Source organism: Sceloporus occidentalis, unplaced genomic scaffold (genome assembly GCF_023333645.1).
Source record: "Sceloporus occidentalis isolate IW3139 unplaced genomic scaffold, rSceOcc1.0.p SCAF_2, whole genome shotgun sequence".
NCBI lineage: Eukaryota > Metazoa > Chordata > Lepidosauria > Squamata > Phrynosomatidae > Sceloporus > Sceloporus occidentalis.
Genome location: NW_028316982.1, coordinates 241,851,427 through 241,871,851, shown reverse-complemented (window position 1 = coordinate 241,871,851; position 20,425 = coordinate 241,851,427). Strand labels below are relative to the sequence as shown.

General features: G+C 41.9%; 1 protein-coding gene across 1 annotated transcript in view; it reads right to left on the bottom strand.

Moving 5' to 3' along the window:
- Positions 1–15,514, bottom strand: part of STARD13 (StAR related lipid transfer domain containing 13) — a 167,586-nt gene extending 152,072 nt beyond the window's left edge. Inside the window, exon 1 of the mRNA XM_089512512.1 lies at positions 15,428–15,514. The gene's annotated coding sequence lies outside the window, so the exon portion shown is untranslated. The remainder of the gene's footprint in view (positions 1–15,427) is intronic.
- Between the last annotated feature and the right edge of the window lie 4,911 nt (positions 15,515–20,425).

Genomic DNA, 20,425 nt, shown 5'->3' with positions numbered 1-20,425 from the left:
CAACAAATGACAAATCCCTGGATTCCATAGCACTGAGCTATGGCAGTTAAAGTGGTGTTCAACTGGATTGTTTCTGCAGCACAGATGCAAATTACTCAACCAAGTTGCAGATGCAACCTCATTCTATCTAGGCTGGGAAACTTTCAACTATCACACACAAAATGTCCAAATACATTTGAGACACCAGTGAACTAAAACAGTGATACAAGATGTGCTTGGAATGTCAAAGCTTGCAGGTTCAGTTCCTGTCATCTTCATAAAGGGTAGCAGATAATGGAGATGATTTTGCATGAAACCCTAGGAAGCTGCTGCCCGTCAGAGTGAGGAATACAGGGCTAGATAAACAAACAGTATGAAGTAGTATAGTATAAGCATAAGGTAGCTTACTTCATACCTGCATTAATACAAAAAATGTGAGCTTTTTGTTTGGAATAAATAAACATCTTTTGATCTTGTGATAAGAAACCACTGTTTCTCAGTATAGAGCTCAAAGGGAAAATAAAAATATTTTTAATAAAGAACATGTAGTTGTGATAGCAACAAATCTAAATAGAATGGTTGTGTATCCTGGCCTCCTGAAAATATAATAACACATACTATGTTCAATATTAGTACGACATTTTGGTATGAAAAACATCATGAGGATTGTTCAAAACCAGACAACCACAGCCCCCTGTGCGCTATACATTCCTACCAACTTATATTTAGCTTCCAGATGTCAAGGAAAGCAGACAGTATATATGCTCATTTTCCCGCCTTTAAAATTACATGGGATTCTGAGCACACTAGCTTGGAAGTAGTTTCCATGAAAATCAATTGAGCCTCCAACCTCCCAATTGTGTAACTGCCAGTTCCTAGCAGGATATGGAATTCCAACTGGGGGTCACTCAGCTGGCCCAAGGGGAATTTGAGACAATCCAGCCCAAAGTAGGAAAAGAGGGAAAAGAAATGCTGACTGTGTGGGAAACCAACACAATGTGTATTATGAATATACAAAAATCCACTGATGGGCTCCAATGTGTGCAAATAGTTTACACCAAAACATTTTAGTTAATATAGTGAGAAAAAGAGAAGGAAGGCACTGAACATATAATAATAAATAAATAATAAAAGCTTTATTTCTATCCCGCCTTTCCAGAGATCAAGGCGGGTTACAGTGGTGGATTTTGCAATCCAACAACACACAGATTACAATAAAAACATTAATCAGAAAATCACAATTACACAATATAAAATTCACGATAATCATAACAATTCCAATTCCAAGCTACCAACAATGTAACATCAATTTTAACAACGGTGGTTATAAATTTGTATACGCAGTGTAAGTTCTTAGAATATATCCATGTGTGTGATAGACATGTTTTATAGATTCTTCCAGTTGTCATGATATTATATCCACTATAAGCCTTGATAAAATTGTATGCTACCATAAGTAACTAGCTACACAAGTGTCAGAGACTTCTTAGTCCTCCCCCATCCAGTGGTTTTTGTCTCTTCTCTTTTTTCATTGATTTTTTTCATTTTCAGTGATAGGTTTTGTTTCTCTCCCCACTCTCGTCTCCCCACTTACCAGGTAGCAGGGTCTTCTCCTCTCACTTTCTGAACTACTTGAAAAGTTTGAGGACCCTGCAGAGAGAAGCACTAAATGATTTTCTACAGGGACTCTAGAAAAATGAATTTCCCAACACTAATTGTAGTGTTAACTCTAGAGAAGAGCCAGTGTGGCACAGTGTTGGATTAGGACACTGGAAGTCCAGGTTTTGAATCCCAGCTCATTCATGGAAAACCATTGGGTGACCTTGGGCAATTCATACTATCTAGGGAGACTATGGGGCTCTACAGACTGGCCCGATAGAGGAGTATCCCACTGCCCTTTTCAGCACTGGATCAGGGCCGCAGGACCCGCACACTGTGGCCCTGATTGGGCACTTTGCCAGCTCTAAAAGAAACAGCAAAATGCCACTCCTTTTAGATCTGGCAGAAAGCCACTTTTCAGCGCTCCTTTTGGCATGCAGCGTATAAACACCACACCAAATGAGCACTGTTACGCTGCCCACTGTGTGGCCAGGTAGGCGGCGTGACATTGCTGTGAGGGGTGTCATTGGGGTGTGCATTGTCCAATTGCCACACCCCCACGCCAGCACTTCAAGCCAGTCTGTACAGCCCCTATCACACAATGGCCAATTCAGCAATAATCACAGCAATTAAATTAAAAAGCAACACAAGCGCTATCGTGCTCAATGTTTTCACACATTAAAAATAATATTTCACGCACATCCATAAGTGAATTGTTAATATATCACAATTTATCGTTTTGCGCAACTGCGCATGTCCGCAAATCCTATTCCCACACGCACAGAATAAAGACAGCAAAATAAAATCTATTACTTCAGTACATAGCTTTAATCCAGTGTTAACTAAATTGTGCCCTATAGCTTGAGAAAAGACTGAAATGCACGCAAAACCGATCCTGGCAATGAGATTGGATTGTGAGCACCACAATGCATTCTGGGTATCCTTAGTTGCTTGTGCGATACCGGTAAAAAAAGGTTGATTAATTTTCACACTATCACAAACATACTTCATTCTCACTATCATAAATGAATTCACAGGCATTCCCCATGAATGGTTTCTTGCCGCACTACAGATTATTCATGGGAGAACTCCTGAATGCATGCGATGTTGTATGAAAATCTTCCTTGCAATTGTGCAATTTAGCCAGCATTATGTCTTTTTCTTCCCTCCCCCCCTCCCCCATGTGATAGTGTCCTAAAACACAGGAAGGCATGGACAAACTACTTCTGAACAAATCTTGCAAAAAAACCAAAAACAAACCCAAACCAAACAAAAACCCCATGATAGTTTCATCTCAGGGTTGCCAGAAGTCAGAAATGACTTGAAGGCACACAACTCTAGAGAGGTTTAGGGCACTCTGCCATCTAATGACTGATGATGGTACTGCAGACAACATAAATATTTAAATTAAGTATAATCATTAGATTTTTTTTTAAAAAAATTAAGCCTGAGGCAACTCCCTTAGGCTTCACTTAGTATTTATGTCAAGTTTAAGGTATCTAGAATTCAAAGTTTGGTGCTAAATCAGAGAGAGAGACAGATAAACCCACATCCACACTCTTTTATTATTATAGATATTTTATATAAAAAATATGTCTACTGAATATGAACCTCACATAGCTGGCATTTATATTACCTCTGAATAAATATTACAGAAGGGAATATGTAGACAGTTTTCAAAAGTATAATAATGCAAACATGAAGACATTACAGTAATAATCTCTTTGAGTATATGCAATTAAATATATTACTGGCCATTTACAACAAACAAATTATCTCTGTCACTTTGATGTCCTCTAACTACTTCCATGGAATATTTTTCACCAAATATGTGAAAATATGACTTTTTTTTTTTAAAAAAAGGAATATAAGGGGGGGGGTATAGTTTACTGAAACTAATAACACCTCCACATCATTTCTGCCCATTTCTCCATTTTCTCTGAAGTCCCTTGTGCCTATGGCATTGCATCAAGTATCCCATCTCTCAGGAGCAGCTTTTCATGGGGAGGGCAATACAGAGACATGTCAAAAAAACACCATGTTTCCTGAGCTAAGTTCCACTAAGTTCACTTTACCAGAAACAGACAAAATTGGGGTGGGATAGGGGGTGAGAGAGTATTAGCTCCCTTGTGTATTTTATAATCCATTTTGTTCATCAGGACCACCTTTTGACAGTGATCTTTGTTAAACCTATCAGAGTTGTGGGAAGTAGATTTCAACCCACCAAAAAGAAAAGAAAAGAAAAGAAACGAATAGAATAGAAAAGAAAAGCCTCATCAGTCTTGTTTTCCACCATTTTCCAACATGTTGCATGGACCCTAAAATTAATGTGTTGCAGATTCCCAGGTGCTTGGCAAGCCTAGTGTATATACTCATGTATAAGTCTAGAAATTTAAGGCCCAGTACAGACTGGTGTTTTGTGCTGGCCTGGGGCCGAAAGTAGGGCTCAGGAGAGTGGAGCGCTCACGCGCTCCTGAGCCCTACCATGCGTCGCAGGCACCATCTTGATGTGCCACTGTTTACATGGTGCACATGACGATAATGTGCCTCGTGCGCTGCATCCAAACAGCGTGATACACAAGGGATGTCACAGCACCACTCCAGGGTGCGTATGGTGCCTCGGCAGCAGCGGAGAAAGCAGCCGTGTTTTGCAACTCCCTTTTCCCTGCGCATTGCAGCCACGCTGTTTGGTTGGCGCAGCCACGATCCGTGGTAGAAAATGGCGGCCTCTGACTGCCCCTTTCTCCCAATCTGTATCGCTTTTAGTTTAAAAATTGAGCCAAAATGCCTGCGTCAACTTAGCCACGGGCCAATGTAAGTATTGTACTTTAACTTTTATTTTGAAAAGGAACCCTTCCCTGGTGAAAGGCAACAGCATAATCTGGAAGACCCCCTCTACTCTTTCACTCATCCATCCTTCAGTGTGAACACAGTTATGTCTGCTGCAAATTTGTAAGTTCTTTGGCATTGTTTTCCTTTGCTTCACCCTTTAGATCCTTTGCTACATGCCCCTAACTTTTATCCTCAACTTATCCACAGGCCATATCAAAATCCATAATTTTGGGGCCCAAAATCTACCCTCGATTTATACATGAGGCTGACTTATAGTCGAGTATATATGGTAATTATTTTTTGTAATCTCAAATAGGCAGCACAAAAAAGTTTCATGAGGCCCGCACAGGGCCTAGAGGTGGAGGACAGCACTTGACAATGAACAGCAGGCTCCAAGTGTTACCATGACTTACCCTCCATGATGCCTCGCACAGTTTTCACTCTGCAACCATCCCTCATTTCAGTGTATTTGGCTCTTTCTTGACTTCTTCAGAACCCTCCTCTATTTCTCAGTATCTTTCTTTCAAAAATGGGTATGAGGACTGGATACAATTTTTTCTTTCATTGCATTTTATGAAGGGTTCATCACGTCATGTCCGTAAGTATTTATGGCATGTTATTAATCACTGACCTTTTGGCAATCAGGACAATTTTGATAGGATTGAACTTCCCACAGAAATTCTCTGGCTGTCTGCATGAAAGGACTAATCATGAGTAATCTTTTTCTTCCCAGAAGAAGTCTAAGATTATATAATGAAGCTCTTTCAGAGGACCAATCTTGAACAAAAAGAATCCCCTTTTCCCCACTGGTGTTCTGAGTATTCACACAATAAGCCCCACTGAAGTTAATCAGAGTTAGTTGTCTCCAAACTCCCCAGACAAGAAGACAAGAAGAGATCATAGTATCTTTGTTTTCCTTCCTGGAAACATGTGGATATAATTATGGTATGTAGGAGGGTATGTACATAATGACCATGATAATAAACAGCATGTTTGGAATACATTGCCCTCATGTTCCCCTTTGCAAGTGGTTTCTACTGTGGAGTATTCTTTCAACTTATAAGTGAATGGTTTAACTGGTAGGTTTACTTGGATTTATCTGTTTTAACAATATTTACAGAAAAGCTAGTAACTTACAAAAAAATACAATGATGATGTTTCAGTTATCCCAGGAAGCTATCAAAGGAAATTTACGATGTGTTATGTGTTAAATGAATATAATGTGCTAAGATTTGAAGAAAATCAACTCATTTGAGATGTAGTAGATATGAACACTCTGTGAATACTATGGACTGCTAAATAGACAAATAGATAGGTCCTAGAACAAATCAGGTCTGAACTCTCCCTAGAAACAAAGATAATTAAATGGAGGGAGTTGTACTTTGGCCATATCACGAGAAGAATGGACTCACTAGAAAAGATGATAATACTTGGTTGAAGGAAGAGCAATACTGTAGGACTACATACCAGATGGATAGATTGATGCATTTGCAAGGTGGGTGAAAATAGAGTGCCCTGGAGAGCTCTCATTCATAGGGTCACCATAGGTCAACATCAGTATGAATAGTTAACAACAAAGGTTTATACACGTTTCTTTAATCCACATTATATTTCTGGCAAAGTTATGATTTCCTGTGTCCTGTGCATAAGTCCTACACATTGAGCAGGACTGTGCTTTTATAACTCTGATATGCCTTCATATTAGTTCTAATTTATGGCGACTTTAAGGTGAACATGTGGTTTTCTTGGCAAGATTTGTTCAGTAGAGGTTTGTTTTTGCCCTCCTTTAATGCTGAGAGTGTGACTTGCCCAAGGTCACCCAGTGGGCTTCCATAGCTGAGCAGGGAGTTGTCTCCATAGTCATAGTCCAACGCTGAAGCCACTACACCATGATAGCTCTCTACTTTTATGTATATTTAATTCCTGTTGTAATGGCTGAAAGTGTAAATGAAAATCTATTGGTCTTATGTGTCCTTTAAGAATATTACTAATGTCCTACACGTTACTTAAGACTTTACATAACATCTTGCAATTCACTCCAAATCTCCACAAAGGAATTTAAATGAACTGATGTAAAACTCATCTGAACCAGGAATTTTCTATAATGGGTTACTCAACATTTGACACTCCAGATGTTGCTGGTCTGCAAATCACATCAGCCCTAGGCAGCAGAGCCAGTGATAAAGGATGGTGGAAGTTGCAGGGCTGACCCAGATCCAAGAGGTAGCTAGTATCAAAACAGAATTCGAAGCAATATCAAGCTCAAATTTTAAACTTTGTAAAGATACTACATAGAGTGTAATCATTGGAAGGAGGGTCGAAATTGATGCCAGGAGGCAGACCAAACCTGAAATTACAAATAATTTATAGCAGGCAGGCAAACAGGGGCAAATGGGCCCTGTGAAGAGACTGCAGTGTCAAACAACAACATCAAACCAACCAGAGTCCTAAACACACTGCAAAAATAATCCAATTTTAAACCGCTTTAACTATCCTAGCTCAATGCTAGGCAATTCTGGGAATTGTAGTTTTATGAGACATTTAGCCATTTCTGTCAGAGAGCTCTGGTGCCACAATAAGTTACGGTTCCCAGGATTCTGTAGCACTGAGCCAGAGCAGTTAAAGCAATTAAAGCACTCTCAGACTGAAATTGTTTCTGCAGTTTGTTTTGGACCCAGGAGACTTTTTCATGTCCCAGGCACAGAATCAGAAGTCAGTGCTCAGGAAGATCTGTCAATCAAAATTCCAAAATGAAGAACAACTTTCCTAGAATATTTATTTAAACTCAGGATCATTCTATGGACAAGAACTAGTTTATGAAGTTTACTGGCTCTGATACTTTTCCTAACTCCACAAACTATGTATGAAACACAGTCTGGTCCTAATATTATTTTAACATGACTGGGCAAAATTAAACATGAAAATAGCCCTGCTAGGGATAGGCAAACCTCTCGTTTTCTCTTTTCCCTCATATTAAATTTTGAAAAATCTCAAGTTCTTTCCAGACTCTGTGAACCTTGGCTCTCTTCCCCACTGTATAACTGCAGTTATCCTGTCAGGTTGGGGGTAATGCTCTATTTTATCAACTTCATATTAGACAACATAACTAGGACTCTTAAAAGTTCTCCATTGCTGATTTGCATCTTACAGCTGCTATCCATTTTTTTTTTCCAAAACAGATGCCAAGACACAAATGGTGGTTAGCATGCTGCTAGGAACAGCTTTCCAAAACTCCAAAGCAAGCATAGTATCAAATCACAACAATTATTTCATGTCATTCCATGAGTATACATATATAACATTACAATCCAATACACAACTGTGAAGTGAGGAACTACTGGTCTGACTGTCATTCAAGAACTTGTGGTCAGGGTAGATGGGAGATAAAAAGATAAAGAGTTTTTTCCTTGACATTGTTGAGATTTTTTTACCAAAAATGCTGGGTACAGTTCATCTATTTTCGTTCTTCATATAAAGGAAGGCTGGGAAACCTGTGATTATTGATCATTGTTAATCTAGCAATTTCATTATTAATTTAATAGACCTTTAAGGAATTCTCCCCAACATAATTGCAGATAGCCCTGAGCTTTTGCTCAATTAAAGGGTTTAATTTTCCTTCACAGGAAATTGCAACTACAAAGTCCTGTTGGTATGTTCTTTTAACTAAATTTGCTGCACTGTATGCCAAAAAGGCAGCTATCATAGCCTGCTCTGACTAAGCATAACTAAAGGGAAATTGTTGAATATAATGAAGACTGTAATAAGTTTACTGCATTTCTGGTGAGCCACACAAGCGAACATCCTGGCAGCATGCAGCTCCCATGGTCATGCAACCAAAATGATACATTTTGTGTGTGTGTCTGATTTAAAAAATCTTTAGGTTTAAAGTGGATTTCCTGGTCCCTGATGAGCTTCCTGACTGGATAGGAATCTTACATAAAACCTCCTGAGGTTCAAAGTATTCATGACAGAGACAGACTTGCTGTTTGCACTGTCTTTCCCAGTCGCATAGGCGTAGATTGAAGGGTATCTAGTATCTACTGGGCAATCTTGTCCAGTCCATTCATACAGTATGAAAAGCTAGAAGGATTCCCCCCACCCCACCTTCTTACTTGAAGTTTTAAATTAAGATACATACAAAAAATAATAAAATGTTACAAAGGAAGCTTTTCTTCCAGAGATAGATTCACACCAGTAAATAGTTATTTGTACATGGTGGTCATGTTCAGGTATCACAATAAGCTGGGGAGCACGGGAACCCTGGTTTATCAAAGATGAGCAGTGCACAGCCACACAATGCCTAATTGCTTCCACTTACACTGGAAACACCTCAGCAAATCCAAAGACTTTTGGTCTATAGTTTCTATGATGTCCAATCTTGTAGCAGTTGATTTCCTGTTTTCTTTTTATCCCAACAGAGTATTATAATTAGTGCAGTGCAGCAGTCAAAGATTCTGATTAAGCAGCAAAGACACCAACAGCTTGAGAACAACCTAAATTATTTACTATAGGAACTCCATTGTAAGGAGTTTATCACATGAAGGAGATGGAGAGTTAATCCCATGAATATCCTCGAAAAATTGCATAATTATGCAAAATGATTTCACACGATGTCGCAAAAAAAACCAACAACCCACCATTAGAATGGTCACAAAGAAGCATTAACATGCATCTTTTTACTTTCGGGATTTCAGCAACAATGCATTTCTGATATGACTTGCTTTGCGCAATTGTGTGTGATAATCATTTGTGCAATTACTCGCCATTTTCACTTTATTTGCGGGATGCTTTAAATGTGCTTTAATCTCTCTTTAATGCCAAAATAGCCCCAGTGTGATAAATACCTAAGATAGGAAGGTAACATTGACCCAGTACAGACCTCCCAAAAAGGCACCTTCCCCCCCACAAGGAAGCCACAGCCACCAAACTGCGCGGTTTCCCTGCAGAGAAAAAAGAACCCACAAAAAGTGGGTTCTTTTGTGCCATGGCAGTTACGTGACCTAACTGGCATGGCATGACGTGCGGACACTATGCGTCCGTCACGTCACAATGGTGGCACCCATATACATGGGGCACGGCCATTGTTACAGTGCGCACCATACTAGGGTTAGGGACCATGCAGTTGCCGCATGGTCCCTTAACTCTAGTTCGCCGCCAGCACAGCACATTTGGCCCATCTGGACCAGGCCTGAGGGAGCTATTCTGATCGCGCTATATCTCTAGGGTCCAAAACACTGCAGAAATAATTGAGTTTGAGATCGCTTTTACTGCCCTGGCTAAGTGCTAGGGGATTCTGGGAACTGTAGTCTTGTAAGACAGTTAGCCTTCTCTGTCAGAAAGCTCTGGTGCCACATAAACTACAATTCCCAGATTTCCCAGCACTGAACCAGAGCAGTTAAAGTGGTCTCAAACTCGATGATTTCTGCAGTGTGTTTTGGACTTAGGATGATCTCATGAGAAGAGGCATGGAAACATCTCTAAAAGGATCAGTTTACATCTCAAAGGGGTCAAAATAGGCAGTCACAGAGGGTGATCACTGCAGGTCACTGAAACTAACTAACCCTATTACTATGCCTTGCTATAAGGTATTAACTCTTTCAGTGCAGAGCTTTGTTGTAATCCAACACCACTTCTCAACAACATGTGCACAAGTCCACAAGATTCATCTTCTTTTGTAGAGCTTGTAACTGACTCTGGCCAATGGCTTAGTAAGGGCATCTGCAATCATGTCTTCTGTTGGACAATCTTTCAGCTTGATAAACCTTTGTTCTTGTGCATCCTTTATGTTTAGGATGTTTCAACATGTTTAATCTGAGGACATATATTCTCTGAGAGATCTTTATGCATCCTTTATGCATTTGTTGGTGTTGGCTTGTCTATTCCAAAGTTTAACAGTAATATGTGTAGCCACTTCAGTTGTTTACATGCTTCTGAAGCTATGTTCAACTTCTGTAGAAGTCACAACCGTTTTCTGCTTCTTTGTTGTCCAATCATTCCATTTCCATAGAAGAACAGGTATCCTCTTGTATATTTTCAGTTTGTGACCTCATTAGCCCAGTCTCCATCTACCTGTCCAGTCAGTTTAGGGTTTCTGGTTGCTTGTAGTCAAAGTTTCAGATGTGCAGTTCCTTTCATGTATTTGGATACCCTGTTGCATTCCATTCACAGAGAATTTCTCCCAGGGATTTGTTTGTTTTTATGTCGGTTTTCCTGGCTTGTTAGGGATGAGACAAGCCAGAGTACTAGCTATTGCCAGGTTAGGACATTACATTAAGTAAATCATAATCCAAGGGTCTATAATTCATTTAGCTACTCTTGCTGCAGGCAGGAGAATCAGGCACAGTACATCAAATTGTTGGTCCTTCTCAGCATGTCAGGATTCCCACATTTCCCGGGCTTATTGTGATATACAAATATGGGATCCACATTCAATTCAGCCACAGGCTCCAGCTATATGTGACAGTAGATGATCAAATGTTCAAACTTTCACAACTTATTGAATTAACTACCATAATAAATGTGTAATTTAATGTGTATAACCTTTATAGATATAATATGGAAAAGGACTGATGGGGTGTCTCTGTGGCTGACAAAGTACAAGCCCTTACAACTGAGGCCTGAAACACACAGGCAAAATGATGTGGCTTTAGGCCACATTGGGGGTGTGCTATTTACATGACACATGCGGACTGAAGCTGCACTGAGGCCACACCAACAAAAAGAACTGGGCCAAGAAGGAGCAGATAGAATCTGCTCCTTCTGGGGGTTCTTTTTCAGGACCACAGGGGTTGCCGTGCTCCTGGCATGAACCGTGCTGGCATGACATCGTGACACTCCTTTGGGACTGTCTGTTTGGGGCTTAAATCTTTTACGAAAAATGACTTCCTGAAATGCATAAAGATCAGGGACTTTTCTAGATCTGACATAGCAAAACTTTATACTCAAGAGAATAAATACGGTTGGCCCTTAGTAACAACTGCCGTTTGGTTCCAGGATCCCCCATGGATACCAAAAATCCACTGATGTTCAAGTCAGATTAAATACAATGGATATTATAATGGTGTCCCTTACATAAAATCACATCTTTTTGAAATTTATATATTTTTGGAATATTTTCAAGCCATGGGTAGTTTCAATTTTTGAATTCTATATCTGTGGATTGAGAATTAGTGGATACAGAGGGCGAACTATATTGAAATCTCTTAGTCCTTAGACCGCTGCTGTAGCATGGTTGGTGCTTATACATGGTCAAGTCTTATGTAAGATAGATAAACACTAATTTCCCATGCCAGATTTATCTCACCCTAGTGGGTTTGGGGGAGGGAAGGAGTGGCAGTCACAGGCATGAAAAGTTACTACCATCTACTGATTTGAAATTATTCCTTATACCAAAGTGTACTAGTGCAGCCTAAGGCTTATTCACATGAAAACCTAAATCTACACTTGGACAGGAATTTACTTGATGTTTCTTATGCATCTTTCCCTTGGTAACAGAGAAATAATAAAGAAGGACACAGCATGCACGAAAAATCATGGGGAACTGAGCTAGAATCTGAAAGCTCTACTGGCACCTTCTTCTCAATACTGCTTATACAGCATCAACCAGTGGTTGAGAATGCACACATCCCTTTGCTCTGATCTCATATATATAAGCAGCAGTGGATAATGTGTTTTATTAATCCTGGCCACTGGCCCAGTGATGCTATTCAAAAACCAATGGAAGAGAATGAGGGTATCTCTTTGGCTGCTGATACCTGCCTGCCAGTGCCCATTTTAGAAAACTTTCCCTCTTGATGGATGAAGGTAGGAGCAGCTGAAATGATTCTTGGCAATCCTTTGACCTCTCTAAAGCAATTTTTCATGACAGAAAAGGACACATTTATTTTGCTGTTTCTCTGAAAAGGAATTAGAAGGCCAATGCATGCCTCCAAATTATGGATCAACTTTGGTCTCTTCCCCCTATTAAAACACATCACTATGCACTGTTCCTGAATGCTTAGATCACAAAAAGGGATACACCAGGCACTGGAATTATTTACAACCAAGGAACAAAAAGTGAGGAGTCTCTGAAGCAGACCACTGAGGAGTTGCAGGTGGGCCCAAGAGGTTTGCATTATTTCTGTGTATGTCCAGTGCTTTCAGTTCAGTTCAAAAGTGATGTGTCCCCCTTCCAGAAGTGCTAAGCAGAAACATAGCAAACTAACATTCTGTCACTTATGCACTACAACCAAACAAAAATGCAAACATTACAACTTCTTGATCCCCTCTGGGGACAGTAGTTGCTTTTTAAAGATCTACAGTACCCCTTTCCCTATTCCCTGTATTATCTGCTAATACAAGATGAAACAGAGATCAATAATTGAGGAGACAGTAAGGACAGAAGCTTGCAACATTGAGGTAGTTAGAGAAGAACATTTTTAGAGTGAGGAAACAGGCCAAAAGCTGCACTAGGGACACAGGATCATGCAGCAACGTATTTAAAAATAGCTTAGAAAAACACATCAAAAGACACCAGCTGCACGTTTCACAGATATAAAGAGACTATTATAGGAATGCACACCTAGCTGCTGTGACCACACAGAGATTGCTCCAAAGCTAACACATTCCATGGTGGGAGAGCAAGGTTGTGTAACTACCAGAGGTTGGAAACTGTACTCTTGGGGGATGCCACTTCCAGAATCCATGGCCATGTAGGTTGGGGGATTCTGGGTACTGCAGTCCCAAAAATGTTCCCAAATTCTGATAATTACAACATAGTAAAAGGTATAAGAATTCAAGTTAGGCAACATAGCCGCATCAAGAAAGGCTGGCTTTTGAACTATGTGACAGTTGAAAAAGGTGAATTTGAACAGATTTAACAAGATCCATTCAGTGTAGGCAGTGAATGGCAAAGAAGGGATTGGTGGCTTTTCTGTCCCATGATTTGAGTAGGGAGGAAGCTCAAAGACAGCCTAAAGGAGGATGGAAAGAGATGGAGATGGGTAAGTAAAAGGTTTGGAAATTCCTTCTGTAACTCCATTGTATTTACTGTATTTTGTTTTAAATTATGCAACATCACCCACAAAGTACAAAATACAGTAGCATAAAGCCTTAGGTCCAAAACACATTGCAGAAAAAATCCAGTTTGAGACCACTTTAACTGCCTTGGCTCAATGCTAGGGAATCTTGGGAACGGTAGTTTATTGTGGCACCAGAGCTCTCTGACAAAGAAGGCGAAGAGCCTCACCAAACTACAGTTCCCAGCATTGAGCCAGGGCAGTTAAAGTGGTCTCAAACTGGATTATTTCAGCAGTGTGTTTTGGATATCTCTTGCTGAGCCCACTAACTTTAGTACACACACTGATGTCAGAGCACTTGGGCACCAGTTCTTAAGCACAACTGAACTCTGTGGGGGTGGCCTTCTGAATAAACAAAACTTGCAATTCCATCACATAGAATGACGAAATAATTATAGGATGTTTATAAATCCAGCAAGCATGGCCCATAGCTGCATTAAATGCATGCCCATTTCAATGAGTTTTCTAATCCAGAGTCCACTGATTGACATGATGCTAGTGACACACAGACCTAAATGCACACACACACACAACATTTTGCTGCAGAACTGGCTCCAATCCACTTTATTTATGTCTCTCCAGACTTAAGTTGTGCAGCTGTCTTGGCAGCCAGAGTCCTCAAGGGACCTGACAACATCAGGGCCACAGACATAAACTGCAATACAGAGACGGTGGGCCAACATCACCATTCCCCTTGTCAGTGATACAAGACAAATGTATACTTAAATGTTGTTGTTGGTATTTTTTAATGATAGCATCCCTAACTGTCTGCTGCTCAAACTAGATTCCCAGTGCTTTTGCCACAAATCTGCGAAAAGTACCTTTTGGCAGACGGCTATGGTCTGGTTAGAGGATTCTGGCAGTTGGAGTCTCCCAGACAGACAGTGGTTCCCAAACGTTGGTCCTCCAGATGTTTTGGACTTCAGCTCCCAGAATGCCTGGCTCTTGGCCAAACTGGTTAGAGCTTCTGGGAGCTGAAGACCAAAGCCTCAGGATGACTAAAGTTTGAGGGGAAAAGGAGGACTTGAACAAAATGAAAAGTGAAGAAAACACCAACACACATACGAATGCCTCTTTCTTCGTAGACCTGCTCCAAACTGGAGGGGAATTGCTCCTGGAGGGAAGGCTGAAATGGAGGACCTGTCCTGGGACAAGGAGGACACACTGGTCACCCTGTTGTGTGTGCATGTGCCTTCCAGTCATTTCTGAATGATGGCAACTCTAAGACCCTGGGTTCTTCTTGGCAAGATTTGTCCAGAGAATTTGCCACTCTGTAAAAGGAACCTCTCCCAGCTCTGCTTGGATATCTAGGTGTGTGTGTCTGTTTATTAAGATATACATACATATATGTCTGTATATCTATGTGTGTGTGTGCATGTATGTGCCTATATCTATGTGTGCATGTGTATATATGTGCCTGTATATAAATATGTGTGTATGCCTGTATGTGTGTGTGTGTGTATGTCTATCTATCTATCTAGCTATCTAGATATATGCCTGTATATATTTGTGTGTGTGTGTGTCTGTATGTTTGTGTGTATGTGCCTGTAGTTTATATGTGTGTGTGTGCGTGCGCCTGTGTGTGTGTGTGTGTGTGTATATATATATATATATATATATATATATATATTTGTGTGTGTGTGTGTGTGTGTGTGTGTGTGCGGCTGTATATATATGTGTGTGTGTGTGTTGTGTGTGGTCATTCCTAGCTAGCTGCCTTCCGGCCAAAGCAGCAGCAAAGTCTGCCGAGGACCGCGTGCGGAGGACTCTCAAGGTGCATCCACACGGCAGAAAGGATCCAGTTTGACTCCATGCCCAGAATCCCATAGTATGGAGCCCTGGCAATGAAAGCGGGATCAAACCGGATCGTGTCTTCCGTGTGGCTGCAGCTCAGCCTGGGACTCTGCTTGCTGGCCAAGTTCCCGAAGAAGCCCCTGCCTTCGTCCTCCTCCTCCTCCTACCTGCCAGGCGCCTCTCCCGGACGTTCCTCCAGAGCAGGTCCCAGGCTTTGGCGCTGGAGTCCCGGAGCTGTTCGCTGAAGGACCTCCGGAGCTGGGGCTTCTTGGCCAGGCGCCGCTTCTGGCCGCTCATCCTCCTCCTCCTCCTCCTCCTCCTCCTCCGGGCGAAGACGCCCACATCCCTCGCCCGAGGGCTCCCAGCCCTGAGCCCTGGATGGATGGATGGATGGATGGATGGCTTGCAAGGAGCCCGCAGCAGCCCTCCTCCTCCTCCTCCTCCTCCTCCTTTGGGCCCCTGCCTGGGCTGCGCTTCCCTCGCCCGCCTCGGCTCCTCCTCCTCTTCTCCCCTGAACTCAGGCCCTCGTCCCACTGGCTCCCCGCAGTCCCTGCAACTCTTCCTCCTCTGCCTGGCTGCCTTGGCTGCCTTCCAGCCCTTTCCGACTCCTGGGGTTTTCTGGGCAAGGTTTCATCAGAGGGGTCTTGTGTTTGCCCTTCCCTTCCTCTGAGGCTGAGAGAGTGTGACTTAGAATCCCAGAGTTGGAAGAGACCCAAGGGACATCCAGGCCAACCCCATTCTGCCATGCAGGAACTCTCAGTCAAAGCATCCCTAACAGATGGCCCTCCAGCCTCTGTTTAAAGACCTCCAAAGAAGGAGTGTGTTCCACTGTCGGACAGCCCTTACTGTCAATAAGTTCCTCCTGATGTTGAGGTGGAATCTCTTTTCCTGGAGCTTGCATCCATTGCTCCAGGTCCTAGTCTCTTTGGCAGCAGAAAACAAGTTAGCTCCCTCCTCAATATGACATCCATTCAAGTATTTAAACAGGGCTATCATATCATCTTTTAACCTTCTCTTATGCATGCTAAGCATGCCCAGTCGCTCCTCATAGGACATGGTTTCTAGACCCTTCACTATTTTAGTCACCCTCCTTTCGACACGCTCCAGTTTCTCAATGTCCTTTCTGAATTGTGGAGCCCAGGACTGGAAACAATATTCCAGGTGGGGCCTGACCAAATCAGAACAGAGTGGCACTATTACTTCTCTTGATTTAGACACTATACCTCTGTCGATGCAGCCTAGAATCATGTTGGCCTCTTGAGCTGCTGCATTGCACTGTTGACCACTGTTCTACTTGTGAGCTTTTCTAAGCCCACCCCTCGTTTTCCTTGGCTGAGCTGGGAACCAAACCCTGGCCTCCAGTGTTGTCGCCCAAGGCTCTCTCACCACTACTCCGAGACCTCACTGTCTTCTTGACCAAAAATTTCTACATTGGTTTGATTTTCTTGCTTACTCCTGAAAAGAAGGTAACAGATATTCCTTGGTTTAGATAGCAAGGTACTAAGGTCCCCACCACTATGCCACCCTGCCTCTTCACTGAAAAGATTCACTTCTCTTCACATAGTGGTAGAATTCAAAGATATAGCTGTGTTAGTCTGTAGAATCAGTAGGTAGAGAGATCTTGTAGCACCTTTGAGACTAATGCATCTATGGAAGTAGACTGAAGTCTACAAAAGCTCATGCTGCCAATTTCTTTCTTTGAGTTAGTCTCAAAGGCGCTACAAGGTCTCTCTACCTTCTCTTCACATGTTCCTTCCCATTTCACCTTCCCTTTGCTTGCAAGGAGCCCACAGTCCTCCTCCTCCTCTGGGTCCCCTGCCTGAGCCAGGATGCCTGTCAGACCTCTCCCTAAAGCAAAACTAAAGAAACACAAACCCTCTCTCTTTTGGCCTTCCTTATATGTGCAATACCAATTGAAAAGCTACCTTGGTTTAATGCTGACGACAACTTTTGCATGGACGAGCACACAAAATAAGAGCCTGTCCTTTCCAATTTATGGCGACCCTAGGACAAGGTTTTCTTGGCAAGATTTGTTTTAAGAAGAGTCCAAAGCACACTGCAGAACTAATCCAGTTTGAGACCGCTTTAACTGCCCTGGCTCAGTGCTAGGGAATTCTGGGAACTACAGTTTTGTGAGACATTGAGCCTTCTCTATCAGAGAGCTCTGGTGGCACAATAAATTACAGTTCCCAGGATTGCCTAGCACTGAGCCAGGACAGTTAAAGCAGTCTCAAACTGGATTATTTCTGCAGTGTGTTTTGGACCGAGGTTTGCCACTGCCTTCCTTTGAGGCTGAGAGTGTGTGACTTCCTCAAGGTCACCTATTGGGTTTCCCTGGCCAGACGCAGTTTCTGCTTACCTCCCCACATGACATCAAAGTACTTCTGTTGTCCCTCAACAGAGAGACAATTGTAAAAGCATGGTTTTGCAAAACGGATTTTTCAAGCAGGACAAAAGGCATGCTTTTACAATCAATTGTCTCCACTGGGAATAGAATAGATGTACTTTGAGGGCATGCAGAGATGTAAACAGAAAGCCACTTCTATCTTGCTGTGTCTTGCCTTACTTTTGAGTAAAGTGATAAGGCTTAGGGTTCTGGGAGACCATCCGCGTTCATCTATGGCAATTCAGCAAGTGATCTTGGGGATATCACACTCTCTCAGCCTCAGAGGAAGGCAAAAGCAAACCATCTTTGACCAAATCTTGCCGAGAAAACCTTGTAATAGGGTCACCATAAGTTGGAAAGGATTTGCAGGCACCCAACAGCAACAAACAAGCAGGAAAAGAAAAGCTCCATATGATTTTATACACATTCACCATTAGTGTTCTTGTACCCTTAAACCTTCAGAGTTTTCCCCAGGTACATTAAGATTTACTATATTCTCCCTCTCCCCGACACATATTTTAAAATAATAAACATATAAGGAGAGACCAAACCATATCTAGTTCAGTATTCTATTCCCACAGTGGTCAACTGGTTCTTTATAGAAACCCACCCACAGGACATGAGTACAATTGCACCCTCCAGTTCACATTCTCCAGCAACTACTATAGTTCAGCTACTGATTCAGTAGGGGATACATAGCCATCCTGACCATCAGGCATTAATGGCCCTAACATCCATGTACTGATCTAATCCTTTATAAAAACCTATCCAAGATGCCAGACATTGCTATATATCAGTGATGGTGAACCTTTTACAGACCAAGTGCCCAAACTGCAACCCAGACCCCACTTATTTATTGCAAAGTGCCACGTCCCTCTGGCTTTCTAGTAAGAAACTCTGGCAAACTCTGTGCTAGGGCGACAGCATGTGTGCCCACAGAGAGGTTAGATTTCAAAGAGACTTGCTTCAAAGAAGTCTTATGGCAATCTTTAGTTGATGTGCCCCGAATTACATGAAAAGGAACTTAACGGTAAGCTAAGTTCCTCACAGCACATACAAATAGTTAGTGAACCATCACTTCTCTTCTCTATGTACGTCTGCCTCCCCGCAGTCTTCATACAACTGAAAGGGGATGGTATATAGCCGACAGATATTTTCTGAGTTTAAGAGCCACATGACTGTGGGGAAATAAATAAATAAATAAATAAATAAATAAATAAAATTGTCCCTATTGCCTCCCAGCCACAAGGGCACCTGAGGTGATCAAACAGAAATCCATTATAACAATATAAAGATAAAACATTTAAAAACACATTGATATACTCTTTCAAAACTGATCAAAGCAATTCGAATACAATCCAAGAATACAGTTTTGAAATAGCAGTTTCAAACATTGAATGCCATGTGGAACAACACTGTTTTGATTGCCCATCGGAAGCTTGAAAGATATGAAACCAGCCTAATTTCCTTGAGTAGGGAGATCCACAGTTGAGGTGCTGCTATGGAGAAAACCCTGTTAGGACCATGGAGGAGTCTGATCCAGATTGAGATCCTGCTAGGGCAACCGAGGAGGAGGTTTAATCCTTTCCCCCTAAATGTGGTTCTGGTCTCTCTCTCTCCCTCCCCTCCCCTCTCTCTCTCTCACACACACACTCTTACAAAAATGAAATTTGTGTTAGAAGAAATTCTTCCATTGGTATTTCCTCTCTTAGTATAAATAAAACAGCAGGTGACAGGCCTCAGATCTGGACCAGACCATCCTTCCCCTTGCCACACTCTCAGTCCTCATCACCTACCATATTCTTTAAAAGAACAAACATTTATACTACTGCCAGTTATGTGAACAGTGTCTTATTTAGTCTGGCTCCTCACTTCCATATTAATTAGTTTTTGCTAGACCAGGAGAACCAGGCTAGCGTTGGCCCAAGAAACCAAGTGAGCTGTGAAATTGCTCAGTGTTTTCCATTGTGGTTGGCCTTTGCAATTTTTCATTTCTCTGAGTTTGGATATATCCAACAATGAACAATGTAAAATATTAGTACCTCTTATCATATTATCATTAGAGTCAGGTCGAATAGGGGTGGCCAACTTGGGAAGTGTGGATGGCCACATTTTCACCCTCAGCACAGGTCACACCATGCCCCCAAATTGCCATAAATAAGTTTGGTTGGGTTAGGGATCAAAACCAGAAGCCTTTTCTAGATTATTGGAATTTCAGTGATTTTGGGCTTGGGGGCTCTGTGACTCTCCTTGCAAAACCTGCCACTTGTGCAGGCCTTGAGTAGTTGGAAGATACTATCTGGGAATGATTTTTTTTTCCTGACAGAGCTGGATTAGGTGGTTCTACATGGGCTGCAAAAACAGTCTTAGCTACAATGCAGCTCCACTGTGTGGCATATTAGGGGCCACTGGGATATGCCTATCCTGCAGGACTCTTCTGAAAAATGATGAGCTACTGGTGTGAGAAGAGAACACAGTCTTGGCTCCTTCTGTTTCACTAACATCTTCCACGGGACCATGACTGGTGGAGCATACCCAGCAATGGCTCCCATAACACTGAGGTGATGCCAGGTGTCTTCAAATGCAGAAGCTGTTTTAAGGTCTGAACAAAACTGTACCCATAGGCTTGGCAAACCCTGCTCACAGAAGTTGCCTGTTGTCTATTTCCATTGTGAGCTGTTCATGCATTGCCTCAGACATCTGCCCAACATTAGAGACAGGATGCTGGACTAAATGGAAGACATGTCTGAGTGAGCTGATCGATGTGAGTTTACTTAAG